The sequence below is a fragment of the Anser brachyrhynchus genome (assembly GCF_964034855.1).
Source record: "Anser brachyrhynchus genome assembly, chromosome: 4".
Lineage (NCBI taxonomy): Eukaryota > Metazoa > Chordata > Aves > Anseriformes > Anatidae > Anser > Anser brachyrhynchus.
Genome location: NC_137698.1, coordinates 7,791,058 through 7,807,667, shown reverse-complemented (window position 1 = coordinate 7,807,667; position 16,610 = coordinate 7,791,058). Strand labels below are relative to the sequence as shown.

The 16,610-nt window shown below is 40.2% G+C and overlaps 1 protein-coding gene and 1 long non-coding RNA gene across 14 annotated transcripts in view; both read left to right on the top strand.

The window, feature by feature from the left end:
* Positions 1 to 15,262, top strand: LOC308194429. Its single transcript, XR_013950522.1, has 3 exons — positions 1 to 10,189; positions 10,976 to 11,047; positions 11,653 to 15,262. It is a non-coding gene; the product is annotated as an uncharacterized lncRNA (long non-coding RNA).
* The window catches only part of RAP1GDS1 (Rap1 GTPase-GDP dissociation stimulator 1), a 96,525-nt gene that overhangs the window by 921 nt on the left and 78,994 nt on the right, over positions 1 to 16,610 (top strand). The gene's annotated exons all lie outside the window — the stretch shown is intronic.

The window sequence follows — 16,610 nt, the reverse complement described above, 5'->3', positions numbered from 1 at the left end:
AGTGTCCCCCTTGCTCCGCCAAGGGCCCGGCCATCCTGCTGAGCGTGGCAGAGGGGTCTGGGTCGCAGATCCTGCTTGTGAGGGTCCTGAGGGCAAGGAACTGTGCTTCATGGGCATGGCAAGGGGGTGGCAGCTCCTGAATTCGGCTCAGGGGGTTGGCACCGGCACTTCCTGTGGCCTTAGGTAGATCGGTTAGTTTCTTTTTGCTGCTCGCTCGCGCCTTTGCCTTGTAGCTAGAAGTTTCCATGGAAGGAAGCAGTTGCAGGGCCTCAGTGTTTCTGGTGGTGAAATGGGGGTAAATAGTCGTTTGCCTCCTTTGCAGGAATGGAGAACTGGTGGAGAACTGTTCAAAATGGAAGCTGTCAGGGACAGGCATAGAGAATAGCTACTGGGTTTCCTCAGAATAAGATACAACAACGTAGCAAAGTTGTCTTTATTTTCATGCAGGTTGAAAAGACAAGACACCAGAATTTAGTTTGAATATATATCCTGTCTCTATTCACAAAGTGCAGCTACTAAGCCCGTCATTCTGGGCAAAGTATAGATGTAACTAATTCTGTTTCGGCTTCCGAAAATAAAAACTTTAGGACATCAGCTAAAACCTGTTCAGAAAAGCTGATGCAGAATTAGTACAGCTCTCCTTTTTAGATGAGACTACATTTCAGTTGCAAGCAAGTTTGTAAACGGCTTGAGGATCTGCTGCAGCTCGCTGTATAAGTAAGAGTAATTGTAATGTTTTCAGGAAGACTGAAATAATTTTCCTGGAGAATCTGTCATCACCTGTCCATAACTGACCAGAGAGGTTACTTGTGAAAATATCGAGGAACTTTTTTTTTTCCCTACTTCTTCCCATATCAGGGCCTGACTACATTGTCCTTAAAATCAAGGCAAACTCTGACAGCCTCTGCAGCAGCTCTTGTTGCTCCAAGGAGTGAGTGGCAAAGGCTGAAATTGGTTTAACCTTGACTAGCAACTAATAATGACTTCCCCTGTTGAAGGTCTATGTTTAAGCTCACAATCAATGCAATAGCTTCCCTTTTTCCTTGTACAGTATTCATTTCATTGCACAGCAGCTGAAGACTTCTAAAATTAAATCAAGGCAGAATATTTGCAGTGTTTAATTTGTTCTTCCTATAGCTCGTACATCATTCCATAAATCATGCTCAACAAACAAGCATTTGCAGCAGAGGGTGCAGTAGTGTCTTACAGTTAAACATGTTTTATTCTGTGCTTAAAAAGGCAGGTATAGTATTAGCTGATTTGGATACTAATGATATAAAGTGGGAGACTGAGTAAGTATATTTCAATTCCAGTCAAAAGATTCCTGCCATTAAAAATATTTATTGTGTATACATGGATCTGCATTACCTTTATTGTATAGAAATCTTTCTGCCACTTTAGCTCCATGTGTCGATTCCTCTGGAGTTTCTTGTGGTAGCTCTTTCCTCCAAGAGGTCAGTGGCTTCCTTTCATTAATATCAGTTATTCTCCAAATTGTTACTTTTGTTGCTTGTATTTATGTGTTTTTTTAAAGTCGTGTATAAGTACAGTTTAAACAATATTCATCTTCTGGCTTTGTGCGTCAAGTTGCTTGAAGTACTCCTGGCAGTACAGCACTTTGAGTACTTGAGATGATGTGCGCCACCAGTAATTTACTTCTATTTTTATAAGGACAATTATAGGTTTTTACTTTTCAGTTACTGATGTAATGCTACAGTTTCCCAATGAATAGCCCCTTCCCTAGTCAATTCTCTTGTTTTGTTTTGTTTTTTAATCTTGAAAAACATCTTTGTGTACTCTTTTGCAAACATATTGTAGCCAGGGAAATTTTACTGTTTTAGGGCAGTGGCTCATGGAGGTTATTGTAAGCACGCTGCAGTTACTGCACAAACACAAATCAGTAAGATAAAATCAGGAATATGATTACGTGTTGACAATTCAACAGTAATCCATTGGCCCCAAAAGATGGAGAAACACCATGAGAGTTTGTATACAGAATATAAATACAAATCACAAGATTATTTTTAGAGCATGTATCAGTTTGCCTGAAATGTAGATGTTGTGGTCCGCAATAGTGAAAGCTCATGAACAATATTCTTGCATTTTAAAAGCACTGTTTTTGTTAGCAGGAAATGGAAGGCAGCCTCTGCTCTGATGAGGCTTGATACCTACTTGAGTGCTTAGTTGGGCAACAAACTGTGAAAGCGACCTGCCAGTTACATGAAGAGACCGAGGAGTTTCTTAGACTCTCTTTACAATACCTAGCAGTAATATCATCATGGCAAGATACAGGAGATACACAGGCTATAATGTAGATGGACTTGTTTAAGTACTGCCTATTTAGCTATGCTGTTGTCAGAACAAAGGTTTATATTACCCTTCTCCTCCCAAAATACTCAATTTTCTCTCCCAGTTTCCATACAGGTTTACCACATGCAGCTATGTATTAAGCTTTGGGGTCAGCCTGGTGGCCATGAACTCCAAACGGAACCGCTGTTCAGGATATAACAGGCCATCCTGTCTTCAGGACATTGATTCATTAAGTAAAGGAGGCAGAAGGGCATGAAGATTCAGGCATAGTTGTATGCAGGAAGATGGGGATAAGCCTGCATGCTTTCTGTTAAAAAAAAAAAAAGTCATCAGTAGCTTCAGATGCGAAAGGAATGAAAGTCTTCCATCTTGAGAGCTCTTTTAGTACTTCTTTTACAAGAGCTGCAAGTCAGCTTAATAGATTGCTTGGAAAAGTGATGTGTTAATTGCACAAAAAGATCATTTTAAAGTCTTCTGAAGTTTTTGTTAAAACAATGAGATTTCTTACAACGCCAGCACATTAGTTCTACACAGCAAGAATACACCAATTTAAGGCAATAAAAAATGTATTACCGTTTCCCAAAAGCAAGACTGACTTTAGCAAAAGACTTGACTTGAAAACACAAAGACAAGAGGAAACTGATTTTAGACTGTCTCTTCTGTTTCAGTAATGTTCCTCGAAGCCAGAGAGGTTATGTTAGTTCTGACTACCCTTCCTTAATGAGTACTGTTCCTGTTTCCTGGCCAATATTTGTGGTCTTTCAGTATTATATAAGACAGAAACCAACCAATTTTGTCTTCAGCTTTAGGTTAAGGGCTTCATTCAAAAGTATGTTTCCTAAGAACAGAATATTAGAGGTTGCTTCAGAAGTCTGTAAGGAACATCTGGCTTTCTGTAGAGTCAAAATAAAAATGGGAAGAGAACGGGGAAAAAAAAAAAAAGGACAGATGAAACCTGAAGGAAACAAAGCAGTGATAATGGAAATGAGAGAGCTACCAAGACAAGAGACAAGAATAGAAAAGAACAAAAGTCCCTTAAGGGAAATGTGTGGAGGGTGAGAAATACTAGAAGCAGAGGAAAGACAGGGATAAGGAATGAATGAATGAACAATAGGGAACAGAAATAGCAAAAAGAAATTGGGAACTCTACTACCCATCTTTGCATCCTCCCCACCACCACCAATCTCCCAAGCTGAGAAAATAGCCAGGGTATAAATGATGTAAATAAAATCAGAGAATTCTTACCCTCTTTTTTTTGTGGTTCGTTCTGGCTGCAGCTGACAATCCTTGAGAAGACTCATTATAATTCTCAGCCTTCCTCAAGTAAAGCTGATCTATTTCTGGAAATTCTGAGGACTTAATTATTTATGAATATGTAAAAAATAAATATGAGATTAACATAAACTAACAGTTGTTCAATAAAGGGGAAAATAACGTCACCATTTGACAGGAGAGAAAGCGAAGTTCCATCTGCGGCATCTGTCAGTGAGGCTGGGAATGATCCCTTCTTAAGTCTGTCGCAGGATGCAGTTCACGTGTTTGGAACATTAATGGTGACCCTGCTGCTGACATAAGAGAAAACCCACTTTCCGCTGTTGGTTAGTCCACCTGGGTCTGCATGTTGAGGAAAAGAAGTATCCCCACTGTCTTTATACTGTTGGAGGTGTTAGGTTTAAGGTTGTAACTTGTTTCCAGATTAAAATTGCTTAGGAGCTACATATAAACTTCTGAAAGTTGAGTCTTAAAAATGTTTATGTGTATTCTCCAGCTACTGGAGAAATATTTTAATGACAGTCTGAATATTAATTAGACAAGGAGCTTTTCCTAGTAAGGCATTTTGTCCTTGCAGTGGAAGCTGCTACTAACAGTCTCACAGGACCTCTTCTTGTTAAATATGGTCTAGAAACTTGTTTCTATTTACAAATTTTAATATAATAGCAACCAGATGGAATTGGTTTTGGTAGAATAAAATGATGGTTAAAAACCACAGACTTTTGAGCATTGAACTTCCATTTAGTCCAAAAAATAGCTGATGTGTTTTAGAATTTCCATGTGCTCCAGATATGCCTAATCGAATTTGTAAACTCTCTGAAACAAATGGCTTTGGTTCAAGGAGCTTCAAAGCCGTGCACCCAGCCTGGCGACGTTTGTTCAGTCCGAGTCGCGCAGTTCTAGTTTAGGGAGCTTTGAAGTTGTGCAGAAACCCTGGTGATCTCATACGCTCTTTAAGCTGTGGCTCAAGAAGATTACGAACTCGGCAGATATCCAGAAGAATTCATCAAGTCTATAAACCAGATAACTGCTGTTCACTTCTCTCCGGATAGAGGACGGAGTTAAGTGCAGGGTGCTTTGATACCTGCAAATAAATACAGCATACCTTAAGTATTCAGGTGAGGACAGCTCTTAGAAATGTCCCAGACACAAAGCACTTTCCGATACATCTTTGCAAATTCTGATAAGAAGTGGCAGGGAATAAATGTGTGTGTGTGTGTCTATAGTAACTGGAATTCAAAACATGTATAAATTGAGAAAACGTAGATGTCTATATAAAGTTGTGTTAAAATTTGCAGCCTAAAATGAAAGCATTTCATGCCTTCTATCTCCACATAAAACAAAAACCTCTTATAAAAATTACATTTACATATTTAAAAATCAGGGAAAACTAAAAAAAAAAAAAAAATCATGCTTTGCAAAGGAAATATTTCACATTATCCATTTCAATACTTAGTCCCAGTTTTCTCACACTTCACATCTCTTAACAAGCTTATGGCTTCCTAGTCATGTATTATAGGAACATCCGAGGGATAGGTCAATTTTGAGCTTTTGTTAAATCTCTGAACTCTTCTTTGTGTTAGTGATAGCTTGGTGAGATTCATGGAAGATAAACCACAATTGTTTACATTCATCAGTTGGTTTCAGCCACTGATATTTGCCAACCTGACAGGCACAATTATTTTGAAGAAATATGCAAAAAAAAAAAGTCAATTTTTATTTTATTTTTTTTGTTGACATTTCCTACCAGTTGACTCAGATTTGGCAAGTCATGTTAGTCTGATTAAATCCAGCTAAGCAGGTGCTTAGATTCACTTGGTGAGTAAGCAGCCTTTCTTTCAGGCTGAGCACCTCTGCTCTCGCAAATCTACTTGGGACCAAGGCTGGACAGAGAGGAACATGGAAGTGATCGAAGAGGGAGATGGAGACTGAAGGATAAGACCGAGATTCAGGGAGGAGATCAGCGAAACAGAATAGGATGTATGATGTGACGAGGATTGACCAGAATTTGGGAATACTTGCCACTAATCCTGTGGGGATCAGGCCTTTGGGAGACTGGGGGAGGTGACAGCTTGGTATCTCCTGGTAGCGTGGAACCTGCTTGTCTGCCGTCAGCTGCCTCTGCATTTTTAATGGCCTTCCTGATACACTAACATGGGAGCATCAGGACACACAACCAGTTAAAAAGCCCTCTCCTTACTGAATTCTTCACTTTTCAGTGGATATTTTTACCTCTAGAATACACCGGTCCAAAAATAACCCCAAATATAACATTAATCCTTCTCGCATGCTGTCTTAAGTGCAGTAAAGAGGTCTGCAGTTTAAAGACAACTCTCTTACACCTAGCACTTTACAAACTCTGTTCTACCCCCTTTTTTTCTTAATTGTATGCAGACTGGAAACTAAAATGGCATTGCACCGTATGGATTAATTCTGTGATAGCATTTTGTGGCTGGAAGCTGAAAACTGTTGGCTTAACAATTCAACTTAAATATAAAAAGACAAAATCCGAGCACCTGCAAGGCTTTGTGGTTTCCAGGTTAAGTGGAGCATTTGGCTGGGGAGATGCACATGGTGCTGAGCATGGCCTGCTGTCTGGCAGCTAGGAACTCCTCTCGAGAGCGTGTTTAGAAACATTTCCTGTCTTTGATGTTGCACCAGTCTCATGACATGATAATCCCGTGACATTATTGGGACTATTTTAGCATTTCTAGCCTTAAAAGAACCCTTACGAGTACATGTCACTATTGCACTGTAGCACTCCCGTTCACTTCTCTACCCTTGCTAAGTTCATTCCCATATCCCTTCTCTGTTGAGAAACCCAAGATGCTCTCAATTTGCAGCGCCCAGTGCCCTGCAGGCATAACTGAGTTCAGTACTGCCAAATAGCTACTTGTGCTACATGAAGGCTTTGGAACGATTTCCGTAAATCAAAATGCTGTTTTATCTTGACAGCAGGAATAAAGCATGGGAAGAGAAAAAGGCTTTAAAACCAAAGCAGGATTGTACACATCTTTCTTATCCAAATCTTCCCTGTCCACAGAATGTTTAACTTACCCCTCCTGGGCCTCTGGAGGAACTGACTGAAGTCAGTCTTTGAGCCTGGTGTGTATGGTAATAGGATGCACCACCTCTGACTGTTTTCCCAAGCACACCCCTTCTGAACTTCACCGAGCAATTGAAGAGGAAACGCAGGGAGTGAATACGACCGTCGAGAAGAGTGGCAGCAGCAATGAAGTTTTGAGGCGTTTCACGCTTGCTGCTGCCTCCCCCTGAAGTAACTAGTAGCCATCATTTTGCCTCCTTCCCCTCCTGTGTCTTCCGTGCTTATACACTGAACTGGTTTAGGATCAGGATGTAGTTCTACCAAAAAAAAAAAAAAAAGACAAGCTACAACAGAACATTGGCCTGTGAACACATTCATTGTAAAAACGTCTGGTGTGATTAAATTCATTCAGAAGTACGTTTAATAGGCTTTACACAAATACATTTGCTCTCATTGTGCCAAGCCTGTTGAGCAGTCCCCTTTGGTAGTAGATCTCCTCGAAGTTCAGGGGGGTTATACAGACCTGCTGCTCCTGCCATATGGAATTAGGGGAAAAGCAGGGAAATGATGGAGATTGAGGGAAAGGTACAGAACATACATATAAGGGATGGCTGACAGGAACCAAGCAGGTTCAGTTTTGTTGTGGTTTTATTTATTTTTTTAAACCTTCACAATAAAAATTTTATCTCGTGTGTATAGTAAAGTAGTGCTTCAGTTGAATCAGACACACTAACCAATAAATTTACGTGCAGCAGTGCCCAAAATACACTGTGTACTTCTCAGGCAAAAAACATACTTCTCTATCTGATGCTACAATGTCCTTATTTTCTTCAAGTCTTTTCTACTTTACCTAAGAATCCTTCCCACTCTCTTCCACAGCCATCCTGTCCCTTCGGTTCTTTGCCCAGCTCCCTTATCTCATTGCCCAGTTTTCTCTAACGTCTTCCTCCTCTCTACCTCCTCCAGCTGTCCTTTTCCGTCTTTCCTCCCATCTCCCACTCTCTCTCCTCTTCTGGTTCTGTCTTTATTAATTATCTGACAGCTTCTTCCATCCTCTACCCTTTCCGCTGTCTTTGTTAGAGAAGGAATTGAAAAACTGGTATTCCACTCTCCAAGTTTCAAAAGCTTTTTCCTTTAGTTAACTATCAGCTAGTTAAAACCGGTTTAAAACCATTTTTTAGTTTTGCCTGATGTACAGTAAGCAAGACTACGTGAAAGAATGTATCTCGCAGGAAAGAAACCATACAGACTTGGGCCTTACTCATGTAAACGCTATTTATACAGCATTCTTGTACCCACACAAAGCCCACACTGAGTACCACTGAAGTCACTGGGATCCTGCTTTTCTGACTCAGCAATAGTAGGGCTAAAGCTGCATAGTTTGGGTGAAACTGCAAAATGGCGTGGATCACCCCATCCTTTCAACACTTAGAAATACTGGCTTTCCAATTTATGCAGTTGAGGGAATGGAAATACTAGAAACTGGGCTGATTTTGACTATCAGAAGCACTTTTACAATGTCTTTTATTGATAGATAGTGATATTGATAGACTATACTAGCATATAGCATGTGAAGGAACTTGTCAAACGAAGAAAGCCATATTCTGTGTTGAAGAAAATGATCTGTTGAACTCAATTTTTTCTTAAAAATTGATGGAATTTTATGGTTTATAGTAATACGTTATTTCAAAGAAGAAACCAATTTAACATGGAGATCATATTATTAGAACATCATCCTGTAAAAGCAATAGTAAGCACAGTGTCATAAGCTATTAATATCCATACAGTTCTATCTTGTAGCAGCATGGGGAAAAAGAAAAAATATGGTTTCTGAAGTCTGTTGCAGAAATTCATTTTGCAGCCATTAGATAATGCCTTTTGATGCTTTCTGATATTCCCAGAAAATGTTAGGAATCCCTCTCTGCAAGACTGCTACACGTTATGCTTCTAATGACACATATTAGTGTGTGGACACTTAATGCTCCAAGGGCGAGAATGGTGGAGAGAAACAAGAACCAATTCAATGCACTTCTTCAGAATGCATCATCATCCCAGAAATGATCTGAAGTGCTTGTTTATCTTTATGAAGGCTATAACTTCTCCTTTTATGAGGAGGGTGAAGGCATCACAATTTCTTTTTTTGGCTGTGGAGAACAAGGTAGAATTTAAGACTTCTCATACAGTCTCTGGAAGAGTTCTCTTGTGAACATAAAATTCAAGTTCTGTACACGTACCTAGTTCAAAACAGATGGCTGGAGGGAAAAATGCCCTAGATAATACAGCAGTTTATGTTAGCAAGGGGTGGACAGTTTTACCTTTTTTTTCTTTTTTATTTTTTAAATGAATTGATATTGTGTAGGTTTTCTGATAAAAAATACCAGATGTGGGCTGCTGGATTACTTTTAGCATGCTTAGCCCTTCAAATTCTGAACAGTTCACAGTACTCAGGGATCACAACAAACAAGGTGTCAGTCAGAAGCCAGCATACTTCAGCAACTATTTAAACTGCTTGCTTTTCTAAAATCAGAAATAAATGGTCATCAACAAAACAGAATTTTTGGCTGTACATAAAGAACTTGCTGACTTTTTCTGAAAGCTGATTAATAGGCACATTTTACAAAATGACAATACTTGGCAGGTTGCTTGAAAAACTGGCTCTTCTTTTTGACCCTTTTTATGTCTTTAAAATAAACAGATCAGTCTATTAATATTTTTTCCATTACTGGAAATGTATTTCTTACAGTCAGAAATATGCTGAGAAGCCTGATGCACATTAAGTTTAGACTACATTTGGGGGTGCAGAGATGTAACTTTTAGATCAAAGAGTAGATATCAGAATTGAAAATTCAGGAATTGTTGCAAGCTCCCGATATTTCCCTTCTTACCTTCTCCCCAGTCTCATGTTCTTCTTGCAGAAGCAGCAATGCTGTCAAAGTAGGCCTCTTCTGGTTTTGGTCAACAATGTGGAATAAAAATACAGCAGCAATTTTCATTTTAACACTCAAGTCAAGTTAGACTTGCAGAGAACATTCAGGATAGGTTTTTGATGGCTGCTGTGGTTATTTTATTTATATAACAGTAAAACGTTCTGTACTTAGGCTTAGATCACAGAGCATGTGTTGGACTTCAGTGTTAATTTCTAACACCTTAAGGGTGCAAGTGCAAATTTAGAAGCCAAATTCTGCTTGTTTACATGAGCATAGTATTATTCCACTCTGTGCTTGTGGAACTAATTTGTCCCCAGAAGTCAGCCTATCATCTGAATCTTTTCATTAGAGATGTTTCTGCTGCTTCATCTAATACAATCTAAGGGTAATGTAAAACCATCAGACAAGAAAGTCTGGTTGCTCTGACGTGAAAGGTCTGCATGCTCAACACAGAGATTATAAAAGGCATTAATTCAATGGAAGAAATGTTGTTGGTTTTTTTCAGTGCTGAGACATGACATCTTTAAATGTGATACAGCAAACTCTATCAAATGACAGCCTGAAGTGTGTGTTGATTTAAATGATGCTGGATTGCAGTGCTTCAACTGACCTGGTTGCAGAGCATTTAGAAGAGGTAATCTGTTGAAACCAGCTTTGCCGCTGAAGCCTCTGTGTAGTCAGATTATAGCCTCAGTTCCCCATTGCCCTGCATTATGCATAAAGTGACTGCAAATTTGATTGAAGATGGTAATTGGGCCCAAATTGTAGCTTTTATGTTCTGCCCGGGCATAAATGACCATGGGATAATGAGCAATAAAATGATAGGTAATAAAATGATGCCCATGGTGCCTTCATATCTGAGATGACTTGAAGAAGTCTTGTTTTTAAACACTCATCCTGGTTTAGTAGAGTTATTGGTTTTAAGATCTGCGTACGGTTTTGAGGGCTGCAGTGACTCACAACTGTGGAAGCCAAAAAAAGCTGCAGATGTTCGGTGTGCTGAAGAATTTGCGGCACCAGGGAATCAGAGGTTGTATTCTCAAAAGGCTACAGTCACTCCGGTGTATCATGATGTCAGACTCAGGTCTGAGGAAATCTGACTTTTCATGCATCAGAGAGAAAAGGTAGATGTGTTATTCACAGGTGATCAACAGTGACTGAAAAGATAACATTACTGAGCTCTATCATTGAAAAAGTCCTCTTCAGAGGGATTTATAAACATTAATTCATCAAAATAGCCTTTTAAATGAGAGATTAAAGACAATGGTTTGTTCAGCTACAGGAAAAGTGAAGCAGGGAAGTAAAACCAAATTCGAATTTAGCACCTTCCACCCAATCCATTTATTTAAAAAAGTGAAAACAAGTAAAAGAGTAGATTGTAAAAAAAGATTTCTTCCTCTCTACTGCTATTCTCATGCAGATTTACAAGTGAGTGGATGACGGAAGGCTGCTATTGACTCAGACAAGGAAACAGGAAATAAGTGAAACCTGGGTAATTGTTTTCTACCTTAAACTCTGAAATGTGAAAGTAAACAAGTAGTCTAACAAATGAAAGGCACAGTGTGCAAAAGAGATATTGATTCGATGTTTCTGAAAACATTTGCTCCCAAAATGTGGTTTTCTAACGTGGCAGTGCACCGTTATGAGATGTATCAAGGTGCAAAAAGTGTCACAAAGACAAGTAGAATTAAAAGCAGCATTTTCAGGCTTGAAGGCCTGTGTGCAGTGTGCAACTCCTTAATTACTTCAAAACATAAGGTTTCTGGTGATTTTGATGATAATTTCATTATATATGTATCATCTCCTAACAACTAATAGGCTGCAAAGTTCCTATCAGCTTGTTTTTTTAATAGAGTTAATGTATTTTTGTAGTTCGACTCGAAAATAGTTTACAAAATTCCAACTGTGGTAATCATGTTCCATTTGTGTCATGCATACTGTCATCTCACAAATTTTGTCATTTTTTAAAAAATCAGAAATCACGTTTTCATTTTTTTCTCTTAAGATCTAGAAATCATAATCTTTACCAAGTATTTAAGTCTTGCTACAATAAGCAAGCCTAATTCTAGCTCTTTTTGTTTGCCTTTACGACTGAAGACTACAGGGAAAAGGAGTCCACCTTCTCTGTTCATCAATGGTACGCTCAGATCCTTCTTGAATAAAATGATTTGCCAAAATCAAGATCAGTTAACAAGTTGCTTTGTCCGAGTAGTAAGACCTAGCCTCCACGATATTTTACAGTCATATTGTCTGTCTGCTTATTTGTCGGAACTCTGTTCATAGTAAAAATAATACATATACTGCTGAGTAAATGCAAGACAAGAATATAACAAAAATCAACAACGTTAGTAAGCAAAAGGAAACAATTTTATACGTACACAGGAGTCCTCTTTTATCCATGATGGAGGATTTTCCATCTCGAGCCCAGAATTGGAGAACTGAAAGTTGTATATCTGTTTGGAAAGGAGGGGAAAACAGATCTGTTACCTAAGAGTTTAGACAGCAGGAATAGTCAGATCAGGATTTTTCCAATCTGTGCTCTGCTGATTTTTAACAAGACCGAGCAGTACATTTCTGTCACACAGCAAGACAGACTTAACCTATAATAAGGATGTCCTACTTGGAAGCACTGTTACAGTATACTTGGAAGCCTGTAGTAGAAACAGTGAAGGTGTTTGAGCTGAAATTTGAATAGATTCACGAACTCATAGAAGGAAACAAGAACTGTCATTTGGAAGGATTTTGAAGCAGTACTCTTGCCAACAGTAGAAACAGGTCAACTGTGTCTTTGTTTAGGTGCATCTTGAGGCCTCCGTGGTCTCTGTAACTTCTCTTTAGGCAGCTGCACTATTCAGTAGCCCCTTAACCTCCTCTTTGCCACACTGAGGAAGTCCAGCTGCCCCAACCTCCCCTTGCAGGTCATGTCCTCTGGGCACAGGCTCTTCTTGGGAGCCCTGTCCTAGACTTTCTCCAGTTTCTCAGTATCATTGTTGACCTGGGACACCCAGATCCAGAGAACGAGCTCTGGGACATGGAGATCCTCACCAGGCACCAAGCAGAACCTTGGTCTGCTGGCCACACTCCTAAAATAGCCAATATGTATCTTTTTGTTTTTTTTTTTTTGTTTGTTTGTTGTTTTTTTTTTTTTGCATTAACAGTGTGCTAGTGACTGAGTCATGTTTTTCTTGGCTTCCACTGTAACCCCCTGGGTCTTTTCAGCTGGACTGTTCCTCAGCCCGTCAGATCCCTGCCTGTACCAATGCTTGGCGTTGTTCTGCCTTAGCTGCAGAACTCGGTGCTTACCCTTGCTGAACTTCAGGAGACTTCTGGTTGTCCAATCCCCAAGTTTCTGAAGGGGCCTCTGGATTGCTATTTGATGAGTCAGCTGATTGCCCAAATTTAGCATCATCTGCAAAATATTACAGCTGTTCAAATGCGTATCTACCTTCACACTATACTGGTTTCAAAAAAAAAATCCACACTCAGAATCTGCAGTTTGACCAGTCCATATAGAGCTGTGCAAACTCGCATTTGATTACTTGATACTAAGTAAAGCAATGATAAACACTTCATATCTGTGACTCTAGGATAACTAAAAAATGATTGCATACTTGAACAAATGTCTGGGAGTTTGTTAGACTAGCATTTGCAGTTGCACGTGAACTTGTATTATTGGTAGTCATTTAATTCAAGTGAGTAGAGGATGGCAAACCTTAATTTGTAGACACCCAACAGACTTGATTCTGCAGAATTACACTGATGATGAAATATGGATTCTCAGCTGTAGTCTAAATGAAAGTCCACCTTCTCTGTGCTACATTACTTACTCAGCAGAGGAGAAGTGTAGAGAAGACTGACTTGCAGGAGCAATTCTTGGGAAACCGTTGTGTCTGTTAGCGTCTACCACTATTTTTATTCCTCTACAGCACTGATAGTGTAGACTTGAACATAGGACAATCAGAGCTTCTGCTCAGCTGTATGAGAGAATAATTCCTTTTGGCAGTGGCATTGAATACATCTGTAGTGGGACGTAACTGCACTATTTCAAGGGATTATCGTGGTGCATTCTACTCACAGGGAAGACAAGCTTCAGTATAAAAGGGTGGCAGTGCACAGACATGCTTTCCCTAGGACAGTGTAGATTTTGTGGTGCTGGTAGAGTTTGTTAGTCCACTCTTTCTGTGCCTTCATGTAATCTTCTTGGAGCAGTCAAGCTGAGATTACAGATGGAAAGTGCTGACAGAGAATAGGGGAGTGTTTAGTCTGAGAAGGCCAAATGAGACATAGAAGGAGCTGTGCATGCCATGTTGTCAGCAGGATTTAGGGGGGATTTAAAATTACCAGCAGCTACCAAACTACTGCTCATTGTTCCTAAGTGCCTATTTAAGTGTGAAAGGAGGAAAGAGAAAGAAGAGTCTCTTTATCTTGTGCTTATAGTTAAAAGATTAGCAATTTTCCTGATAAATATTGCTGTAAGGATCAATTGCTGGCTGTATTAATTAATATTACCTCAATAACTTTCTATATGAGGCTTTTGAGTGTTAATAAAATGGAGAGGAAGGATATTAAAACAGATAATGCATAATTTTTTTTATTATTATTATATGCAGCTTCTGGAAGTAAATGGAATACAGCTATCAACAAAGCTGCGCTGATTTATGCCTGCCAATACAGAAGCATCCTGGCCTTTTCCTCTCGTTTCATTAAGACCTCAGCGTGTGAACAGTAGTTAAAAATGACAGCAGCTTTTGGCATGTGCATAATCCACACGTTTACGCCATGAACTGGGTCTAAGCTTTACTCCCATAATGTGACAACTTCTGAACTGCTCTTTTTCTCTCCACTTTCCCTTTTTTTCTACTTTCAAAGGAACAATAATAATTAACCAAAAGAAAAATCAGAAAAACATAACTGGAAAACTTAATAGGAGACTTCCCTCAGCTGTGGTCTCTCTGCACTGTTCCAGCAGTGGCTGGCGTCTGTGGGGGCTATATGTGCTGACCAAGAGGAATTTCCTCAGCACAAGCACTGTAAGCATGTGCTGTGGAGAAGTCTGTGCTGTTCCCTAATCTTGCTGCAAGATGCCTACAGGAGGAGGGGCTAGGGCACATTGCTGGAGGTTTTCAGACAATTGACTGACTGTTGCAAAGGTTCTTAAGTGTCTCTTGCCTGTCGAGCAGTCCATAAATAACTCCTCAGTGCACTGAGTTATGCTAAAGACTGCACCAATCCTAGCGACACGCAGGAGCTGGTCAGGAAATCACCTCTGCCTCTCAGTCTTGCTGGGTTTTGACTTCTGTTCTCTGCCTCCTGAAGTAGCACTGCATCTCTCAGCCCTAGTGGCAGAAGGATTGGCAGTCGATCAGTAGCTCCGTCTGTGTTGGGTAGTTGAGGCCAATCTAACAGCACAACCGCATTTAGCAGGGATGCAGCGCTCTGAGGCTGTCTTTGAAAGTGGCACAAAATAAATAACATGGATATTCGGAAATACTGCAGTAGTTTTTCTGTAGGCTTGTGGTTAGGGATAGACTGCATTACACATATCCTCTGGGTTTTAGGTGTTGGTTCCCTTTGTGGTATTCAGAAATCTGAGGCAGGTGCTTTGCCTCTCTAAGCAGTGCCTGCAGAGTTCAGAGTAGGATCAACTACCAAGCTCAGCAGGAAGCCACCCATAATTAACATGCATGCTATTTTCTGTTCAGCACAATTTCCTCCTTAAGCCAAGGGCACGGAATTATTTCTGAGAGATAGGTGCCTGCACCCTTTCTATGAAAGCCTGAGCCTTTGTTACTCCTCCTCTTCAAATGTGAACGGAGGATTCACCTTCCTTGGGATGGGCTGCCAACCTCAGTAGTCTTTTGATTTACACAGGGAAGAGTAATTCAGTCCTTTTCTCTGCCTGAACTCAAAGCTCAACCATGAAAGAAACAGGACCTTGGTATGCTTCTGGGAAATTGTGTTTAAATCACTTCAGGCAGAGGACGGGATTGAACGCAGTTTATTTTAGTGTTTCAGCCAATGTGTAAAAGGTGCTTCCATTTTTTTTTGCCATCCACTTTCTGTTGACCACTAGCGCTTTCCCCGAGGCTTCCTGTGCTGCCTGTGTGCCCGGGCGCTTTCTAAGAAAGGCCGAGAGGACTCAGTCCCTCAGAGATCCCCGTCAGGCTGATACACGGATTCGGTTACTGAGCTGCCTGAGAGCTGTGGGTTTGGGCTGAAGCCAAACACACGTGCAACTCCAAAAGGAACAAAGGTTAAATTTCTCCAGAATTCGGTGACAGGTGAATGGGACCATCGGAGGTTCACTTCCTAGAGCCATCTCTGTGTATAAAACTGATTTTCAGTTTTTCCCTGTCGGGCCTGTGATTTAAGGGTCAGTCAAGATTTGCTTGGTCATCAGAGGAATAAATATCTTTGGAGGTATACTGGATGTTCTTGATTTGGGGGCCCCAACATTGAGAACTTTGCAAAAAGGAGCTTTGTATTCCTTGTGAAACATGTCCCAAGGACTTGTCTGTCCTTTCCGTCTCCTTCGGGCTCTGCCCTTCCTTCCCGAGGCCTGCAGATCGCACGCTCCTTTCAGGTGCTGTCAGTGTGACTCTTCACATGGTCTGAGGGACGGTTATCAAGCAGTGAGAGCAAAGCACTCCTCTGCTTCTCTGCAATACGCTCAGGTCCTGCTTGTGGGGGAAACAAATGACTTGCAATTTAATGAAGTGGCATTTTGCAGTGGCATCTTTTGTCTTTTAAGAATATATTTCCTTGGGGAAAAACTCAGTGGCCTTTTCTTATTCAGCTTCCTACAGATACATGTGTTTTTGGAGCATTTCACGTATTTTTGGGGTGTTGTCTGAACACAGCTGATTGCAGACTGGGAAATTAATAGCCTAATTGAGAGTCATGAGATTTAAGACAGATAAAGTAGCCTTTTCTTTCAGATTTTTTTTCCTGATTTGCACTGTCAGATTGTCTTGCTCTGAAAATATATTTTCAGTGGATATGTATTGCATCTTCTCACTCATTCAAATGTTCATCGGAATGGTTTGAAGTAGTAC